Below are 8,410 nucleotides of genomic sequence, written 5' to 3'. Positions count from 1 at the left end.
AGCTTACTTTTGCAAAATGTTAATGACCTGAAAAAAAATGCCTCTACGCCTTTAAAAATGGCTGCCTAATCTCTCCTCTTGAAGAATTAACCTCTCCTTGAGAAAATAAGTTTTTTTTTTCCAGTAGTATCTGAACAGTTGCCTAGAAAATGAAAATAACACCCAGGAGTGCTGATGTATTTGAGGTGTTTTATGCCCATGATTTGATTCATTGTGAAATCTTTGGGGTGACCAATGCACCTTCTTTACAGCCCTAAGAACTCCCTGTCAATCACTTAGCAAACGAGTTAGCACTCAGGCATTACCCATTTCAAGATTTTCACTAAGAATGTCCATTGGAGAGTTTAATTTTGAGATTACATGGGTTCCCTTTAACAATCTGAAATCTAAAGAAATAAATTAGATGAGTGATGTGGTTGGCACCTGTTTCGTTACCGAAGATCAATTCCTTCCTTCTTTCTGTCCTAATGGCACATTCCAGCAGTGGAGCCTGACCCCACCCTCCGCTCTAAGGGCAGGATGGACCAATGAGAGGGTGGCCCTGATCTCCTTGTCACTGACTTACTGAGGGTGGCCAGCCTGCACCATCCTGCTGGTATGAGAAGATGTCTGACTTCGAAGAAATCTTCCTTCTGTTCTAAGAGTCAGCCATGTGTTTCTCCTTCCTCGTGACAATTTCATGTCCAGGAGTGACCCTTGCAATAGTTGTGAACAGCTCCCCTGCATGTTAGAAAGAAGCGAAAAGGGAGAGTGTCGGGCACAAGAGGTGAAAACAACTTGGGACTTTGATGGCCTATGGGGAATGCTGAGTCAACCATCCTGGAAATGTGCCTGCCCTCTTGAAGTCCTGTTATATAAAAGTTAGTGCATTTCATTACTGCCTAATCAGATTCAGGGGACTTCAGGACTCCTGAAGAAGGCATTCCTACTGCTACAAGGCAGGCAGGATGTGCTCAGAACTATCAACCCAGGAGTCTGCATGGGACTTCTGAAACACAATCCATCTGACACTGACACATGCATAGCAGGACTCTGTGTGCACTTGGTGCCCTGACTGTCACTCAGTTGCTGAAAGGGCTGTCATGCGTGCCTGTGTTGTGATTAAGGAAGTAGAGGCAGGGCCAGCGCTGTGGTGTAGTGGGTAAAGCCGCCGCCTGCAGTGCCAGCATCCCATTTGGGCACTGATTCGGGTTCTGGCTGCTCCACTTCCAATCCAGCTCTCTGCCATGGCCTGGGAAAGCAGCAGAGAATGGCCTAAGTGCTTGGGCCCCTGCACCCACATGGGAGACCCTGATGAAGCTCCTGGCTCCTGGTTTTGGATCGGGCTGGCTCTGGCCATTGCAGCCATTTGTGGAGTGAACCAGCAGATGGAGGACTTCTCTCTCTCTGCCTCTCCTTCTTTGTGTAACTCTGACTCTCAAATAAATAAATCTTTAAAAAGCAAGAAAATAGGGGCAAGTTAAACATCACATTTTTAAAAGATTCATTTATTTATTTGAAATGCAGAGCTACAAAGAGAGAAGGAGAAACAGAGGCAAAGAGGTCTTCCATCTGCTGGTTCACTTCCCAAAAGGTGGCAACAGCCCAGGCTGGGCAGCTCAAAGCCAGGAGCCTGGAACTTCTTCAGGGTCTCCCATATGGGTGCAGGGGCCCAAGGACTTGGGCCATCCTTCACTGCTTTCTCAGGTGCATTAGGAGGTAGCTGGATTGGAAATAGAGCATCAGAGACACAAATCAGCTCCCATATGGGACACTGGTGTCATAGGCCACGGCCCCACCCACCAAGCCACAACACTGGCCTCAAATTAAACATCATATCTGAATCTCAAAATAAAGGGGGGGGGTGGACAGGGTGATTTTAGTTCCTAAATGTCAATTCAGGTGCTTTACAATAAACAAAATAAATTCTAATGCATAAACGTGCAAGTTATATCCCAGAAATGCCCACCATTAGCAGTAGACAGCATAAGAGTTTGCTCACAGCTTTGGAATGTTTCCCTCAGGGCAATGAAACAGACTGACACTCAAGATTCAGTCATAAAATTGGTTGATTTGAAGCACAAGTCGTTCCACTTTACTCATGAAGATAAGACATACAAAGAACCGGGGATGGAAGGCATAGCTAATACAAAATCGATTTCTCTCATTGGTTCTGAAGTCTTTCCTTCCATGTCTCTCACCCAAGTTTGTAATGGCAAAAATCAAAATCACTCTCTGGAATTCAGTTTCATGTTTCTGCTTTCCATTCTCTAACTCCGAGATATAGGTGAAAATGACCACACTGAGTTGAATACAAAGTGTCTAAACCTCAGACAACCAAGTCCTGCAGAGTTAAGCCTGAACTAGAATCTGAAGCCTTGACAAGCTCCCTCAGTCAGCTACATACAAGGACAAAACTTTCTTAAAAATTATTTATTTTATTTGAAAGGCAGAGTTACAAAGAGACGGACACACACACTCACACACACACAGAGAGAGAGAGAGAGAGAAAGGTATTCCATCTGCTGGTTTACTCCCCAAATGGCCTAAAGGGTTGGTGGTGGTCTGGTCCAAAGCCAGGAGCCAGGACCTTCTTCTGGGTCTCCCACGTGGGTGCAGGGGCCCAGGCTCTTGGGCCATCCTCTGCTGCTTTCCCAGGCACATTGACAAGGAGGTGGATAGGAAGTAGAGCAGCCAAGATGAACCAGTGCCCATATGGGCTGCCGGCACTGCAGGAGATGGCTTTACCTGCTATGCCACAGCGCATGCCCCAGGACAAAACTTTTTCACTTTCCAACTCATTCAAGCTTCCTTCTGACATACCTAAGTACATTATAGACAACGATTATATCCCAGAATCTCATTTACATGAATATTTTGATTGAAAAGGAAAAAGGTTTTGTTTTTAACCTCTGACTATAACAATGGGAAAACAGGTACAGAAAGATACAACATTGATTTCCTTTTTTTAAATGAATTTTCTGTTGATCATTTCTCCTTTGCATTAAACATTTGATAACAGTATCTGCAAATAAAAAATGAATTTTCCAGAGGATTTCCCCAAGTTCTCTGGGTAAATGGAGATGCCAATTTCCTCTCAGTCAACAGATTCCCAATTAGGTCTGTGGAATTCCTAGGAATTACGATAAAAAAATATAACCTGAAAATAAAGTGACCACCAAGCCTGAGAGAAGACAAGCCAGGAGTACAGCCAGCAGATCTGGGAAACATTTCTCTTCGATCCTAAGGATTCAGGCACTGAAATGCTCAGGCATAGACTACCTAGAGCTGTCCCTGATTTCTGGGAGAAAGGGGTCCAGGACTCCCAAATGGAGCAAATACGCAGATGTTCAAATCCCAAGTACAAAACTGTATAATGTTTGCACTTAACCTATGCACATCCTTACATACGCCTTTTAAAATCGTTATTTACTTATTTATTTATTTGATAGCAAGAGAGAGAGGAAGTTCCCATCTGGGAGCTCTGCTGGTCAACTTCCCAAACACACAAAGAGACCAGGAATGGGCCAGGGCTGAAGCTGGGATCCAGGAACTCAATCCAGGTCCTCCATACATGTGGAAGGAGGCCAGTTACCCAAACCACACTGCTGCCTCCTAGGATCTGAATTAGCAGGAAGCTGGAGTCAGGAGCCACAGCTGGGTATCAAACCTACGTTTTCAGATGTGGGATGCCAGCACCTTAACTGGGGTCTTTAACTTCTAAGCTAAACACCCATCTCCTCCAATGTACCTTAAGCCATCTGTAGATGACTCATAACACTTCACATGGTGCAGAGGCTATGCACATAGTTGCTAGACTGTATTGTTTAGGGGAAAATGACAAGGAAGAAAAGTCTTCACATGTTTAGAACAGATGCAACGTGTGCAGTATTTTCTTACCTGGATGTTTTCAATCCTTGGTTGGTTGAATCCACGGGAGCAGAGAGCCAACTGCGGTAGCTATGTATTAGTTGTCTGTTGCTGCTATAACAAATGACCACAAACTTAGTGGCCTGAAACAACAGGAATTTATCATCCTAGAGTTCTCCTGAAACTACGGTGTCAACAGGGCCATGTTCTCTTCTGGAACCCCTGGAGGCGAGTCTATTCCTTGCCTTTTCCAGGTTTTTGGGACTAACTACAGTCTTTGGATCCAGAAATATTATATCTCCCGGATCCACTTTCATTATAACATCTCTTTCTCTGGCCTGTTTCCTCTGCCTCCCTTTCCCATTTTTAATGGTCCTTCTAGCTATTATTCCTGCTTGGATAATTCAGGATAATCCCCCTCTCTGATGATTAGCAATCCTAATTCCATCTGCAACTGTAATTCCCAATTGATGTGCACACCAACAGTATGCACAGGCTTAAGAAAATTAAATAAAAAACCGCAAATATGATAAGCAACACTTGACCATCAGTAGTGGGCAAAAAGATATTAAAATTAAAAAGATGAAATATCTTAATTAAAAATACAATTTGGGACTGGCGTTGTGGTGCAGTGGGTTAAATCACCTCTTGGGGTGTCTGAATCCCACAGCAGAGTGCAGATTTGTGTCCTGTCTCTTCCACTTGCAACTCAGCTTTCTCCTAATGTGCCTGGGAAGACAACAGATGACCCTCCACGTCCTGGCCCCTGCTGGCCACGAGAGAGGACCAATAGAACTCCAGACTCCTGGCTCAGCTGGGCTCAGCCCTGGCTGTTATGGACATTTGGGGAGCGAACCAGTGGGTTCTCTTTCTCTACCTATCTCTCCTCTCTCCATTTCACACATTCAAGTAAATAAATAATTCTTTAAAACAACGCGATTTTTGAATTACAGACTTCTACAAACCAGTTAAACAACTTTTTATACACAGCTAAAGAAATAATTACTGAACTGAATATATATATATATCTGATTAGATCACCCAAATGTGCTGATAAAGGACCAAAAACAACAACAAAAAAAGAAGATGTGAAAACAAAGTTAAAATACATTGAAGAAAGGATGAGTAGCTCTAAGACTTGTGTAGTTGGAATCCAAAGGGAAGAGGGTTCAGATAGCTGACAGAGGAGGAAATATGTGAAGAGACAGTGGCAGAAAAGTTGTAAAGTAAATGAAAATGTGAATTCACAAACTCAGGGAGCATAATGACTCTGGCAGCAAAAAAAAAAAAAAAAAAAAAAAAAAAAAAAAAAGAAAAGAAAAGAAATCCACACTTTGATGGGTTTTACAAAGTTGGCAAAATACCAAAATCAAAGAGAGGCTCGTAAACGCTTTAAGAAAAAAAAAAAGACCCATCACTCAATAAAGACTGAAACTCAGACTGATAGAAAATGCTGAGCTAATGTAACTATAATAAAAATATTTATAATAAAAAATTATTTTGCAGAAGCAAGAGTAGAGTCATTTTCAGATAAACAAAGACAGACTTACCTCTAGCAATTCTTTACTCAAGAAATTTCTAGATGTATTGCAGCAAGAAGGAAAATTATCATAAAGGGATCATCTGACCTATAAGAAAAAATAGCAGTGAAATAAAATCACAAATACATATATATATATATATGTTATCTTAAAATACTGTCTGCAGAGAATAATAAGGACATTGTCTCATTATTTCCTCTTAAATTTTAAAACACAGCTGTAAAATACAGGTGGGGAGCAGGTATTTAGCCTAGTGGTTAAAATACCCACACTGGAGTAAGTGGGTTCAGTTCTGAACTCTGCCTCTGGACTCCCGCTTCCTGCCAATGCAGGAAGTACAGTGATAGCTCAAGTAAATTGGCTTCCTGCAACCCCTAGGAGAGATCTGGATTGAGTCCCTAGCTCCCAGCTTTGGACCCGGCCCAGCCCCAGCAGCTGTGGGCACTTGAGTAATGAACCAGCAGATGGGAGCACTCTTCCTCTCTGTCTCTCAGCTTCTCAAAGAAATAAAATTTAAAAAAACAAAAGAGTACACAGCCATCTGCTATTTATGTACCCCAAATACAAAAACTCAGGTGCAGGTAAAATGAGACAATAGCATTGTATCCTTTCTGTCTCTCTCTCTGCATGCCGAATTATCTTAAAAATTAATGTATTGAAACAAACATTACTTCTTCTATACATTTTCCTGTAGTTGAGGAACTCAGAAGGAGCTTAACGGAATGATTTTTCCCAGTCTGCTGAGACATCACAGTCAAGCTGTGGCCTGGGACTCCAGCTGTCCCAGAGCTTGACTGGAACTGAAGTACCTTTCCACAGGCCTGGTATCCTCACAACGGGACATCTGGCTTTCCTTTGAGCCAAAAATCCAAGGTGTCTTTTATATCCTGGGCCCAAACCCAAACAGTACAATTTATGTAACCTTACTGATTGGGCTGGTCAGCTTAACTCATGGGGAGAAGAGATCACTAAATGCCATGATTATCAGAACAGGGAATTACTGGGGGCCACCTGAGATACACAAAGATAACAGTATCAAACAAAAAACCACTGGGTAGCTAGGTTAACACCAGAGAAAATTGACTTTAACACGAAATTACTGTAAAAGATCAGGAAAAAAATCATTACATAATAATTAAGAAAATCTAACCAATCTATATGCAGATTAACATGGGGGAAAATTCATCTCAAAATATAGAGAGCAAAGTATATATGGAACAAAAAGAAAGAAGATAAATTTCAACACATTTCATTCAATTACTAACAGATCCATCAAAAACTAGTAGAGATAAAGAAGCAACAAGTTGACTTCTGCATTTGACAACTGGAGAATGTACATTAATATAGACATGAAGCATTTATAAGAATTAACCCTAAGTGAGGTCAAAATCAGGTATTAGGTAATTTGAAAATTATTTTGTAAGACTATATTCTTAGGATAGTGTACAATTAAAATAAAGTAACAGGGGCAGGCATTTGCCACAGCAGTTAAGACACCATTTGGGCCAGGGCTGGGTCAGGCTAAAGCCATGATGCAGGAGCTTCTTCTGGGTCTCCCACATGGGTTCAGGCGCCCAAGCACTTGGGCAATCTCCTGCTGCTTTCCCAGGAGCATTAGCAGGGAGCCGGATCAGAAGTGGAGCAGCCAGGACTCCCATACGGGATGCCAGCGTTGTACACAGCAGCTTAACCTGCTGCCCGGCAGCACCTGCCTCAATCATCCAGGATTTGAAAACAAACTCAGAAAAAGGAGAAATTAAAAGTAGGGTCTCTTTAATAACAGAAATAAGTAACTCAACAAGGATAAACCAAGCCAAAAGACAAACCTCTAGAGATTGCTCAAGAAAAAGGAGAGAAAACAACCAACCAACAAATCACAAGATGTTAAAGGACAACAGAACTTCAGCTATAAGAGAATAAGAAAATAATAACACTATATTACCGAAAACACTTGCAAAATGAGCGATTCTTAGAAATATAGCACTTATATCACTTACTCAAAACTGGAGAAAACCTCTAAAAATATACCAGTATTTGAGTCAGTAGTTAAAATATGCACATAGTAAATATTAGACCAAACTAGTCTTACAGATAAATTAGACAAAGCTTTCAAGGTAACTATTGGTTTTTACCTTATATACATGTATCAATATAATTGAAAATGAGGAAAGATAAGAACTTCCTAATTCTTTTATGTATTCATTTGAGAGACAGAGACACACAGAGAGCTCCCATCTGAGGCTTCATCCCCAGATGCCTGTGTCTGAGAATGGTGCTAGAGCCAGGAGCTGGGAACGACTCCTTGTTTCCCACAGGTGTGGCAGGAACTGAATCATTTGAGCCTTCCCTGCTGCCTCCCAGGAATCGCATTAGCAGGAAGCTGGAGTCAGGAACTGGAGCCAGGAATCAAACTCAGGCACTCTGATGTAGGAAATATGCATCTTAACCATTAGGCGAAATGCCCATTCTTCAACCTTTTCTTTGAAGTCAACAAAATCTTGCACCAAATTCAGACAAAGATTGCATGAGAAAGCAAAGTTGGACCCATATCATTCATGAATCTAAAGTACATCAAGCCCAACAGTTGTGGAAAAAAAGAAATGATTCATGAATGACCAAGAAGTGTTTTTCTGGGGAATCTGAAGAACCACTTAATGTTTAAAAATCTACAAATATCAACTGCCACATAAGAAGAATAAATCTATGCAAAACAAGAGTTTTATAAAACGCAGCACTCTAAATGAGAAAAAAATTTTAGCAAACAAGTAATTAAAGAGAACTTCTTTAACCTGATAAGAAGTTTCCAGGAAAAGACCAAAGGAAACATCATTGTTAATGATGAAACATTATAATGAATTCCTTTTAACCCCCTGAACTAGCTGTCATATAATACTACACCATTAAAAATGGTACTGGAAATTCTAGCCAGCACAGGAAGGCAAAAAGATGAAATAAATGTCATGCAAACTTAGAAGATAGAAACAACTATCATTATTCTCAAATTATATAATTGTTAAAAC

General features: G+C 41.1%; 1 long non-coding RNA gene across 3 annotated transcripts; it reads right to left on the bottom strand.

Moving 5' to 3' along the window:
* Positions 1-261: 261 nt before the first annotated feature.
* On the bottom strand, positions 262-5,882 carry LOC149124941 (uncharacterized). Of its 3 annotated transcripts, none has more exons than XR_016212527.1 (4): positions 5,661-5,882; positions 5,400-5,477; positions 3,880-3,963; positions 262-720 (listed from the first exon to the last, which is right to left on the bottom strand). It is a non-coding gene; the product is annotated as an uncharacterized LOC149124941 (long non-coding RNA). The 3 variants fall into 3 exon arrangements; XR_016212526.1 differs by lacking the exon at positions 262-720 and adding an exon at positions 1,490-1,702; XR_016212528.1 differs by lacking the exon at positions 262-720 and adding an exon at positions 1,490-1,702 and having other exon boundaries at positions 3,880-3,960.
* Positions 5,883-8,410: the final 2,528 nt, after the last annotated feature.

This window comes from Oryctolagus cuniculus, chromosome 8, assembly GCF_051225735.1.
Source record: "Oryctolagus cuniculus isolate XC-2025 breed Fujian yellow rabbit chromosome 8, ASM5122573v1, whole genome shotgun sequence".
Taxonomy (NCBI): Eukaryota; Metazoa; Chordata; class Mammalia; order Lagomorpha; family Leporidae; genus Oryctolagus; species Oryctolagus cuniculus.
The sequence above is the reverse complement of the archived record's forward strand: the minus strand, read 5'-3'. Positions and strand labels throughout refer to the sequence as shown.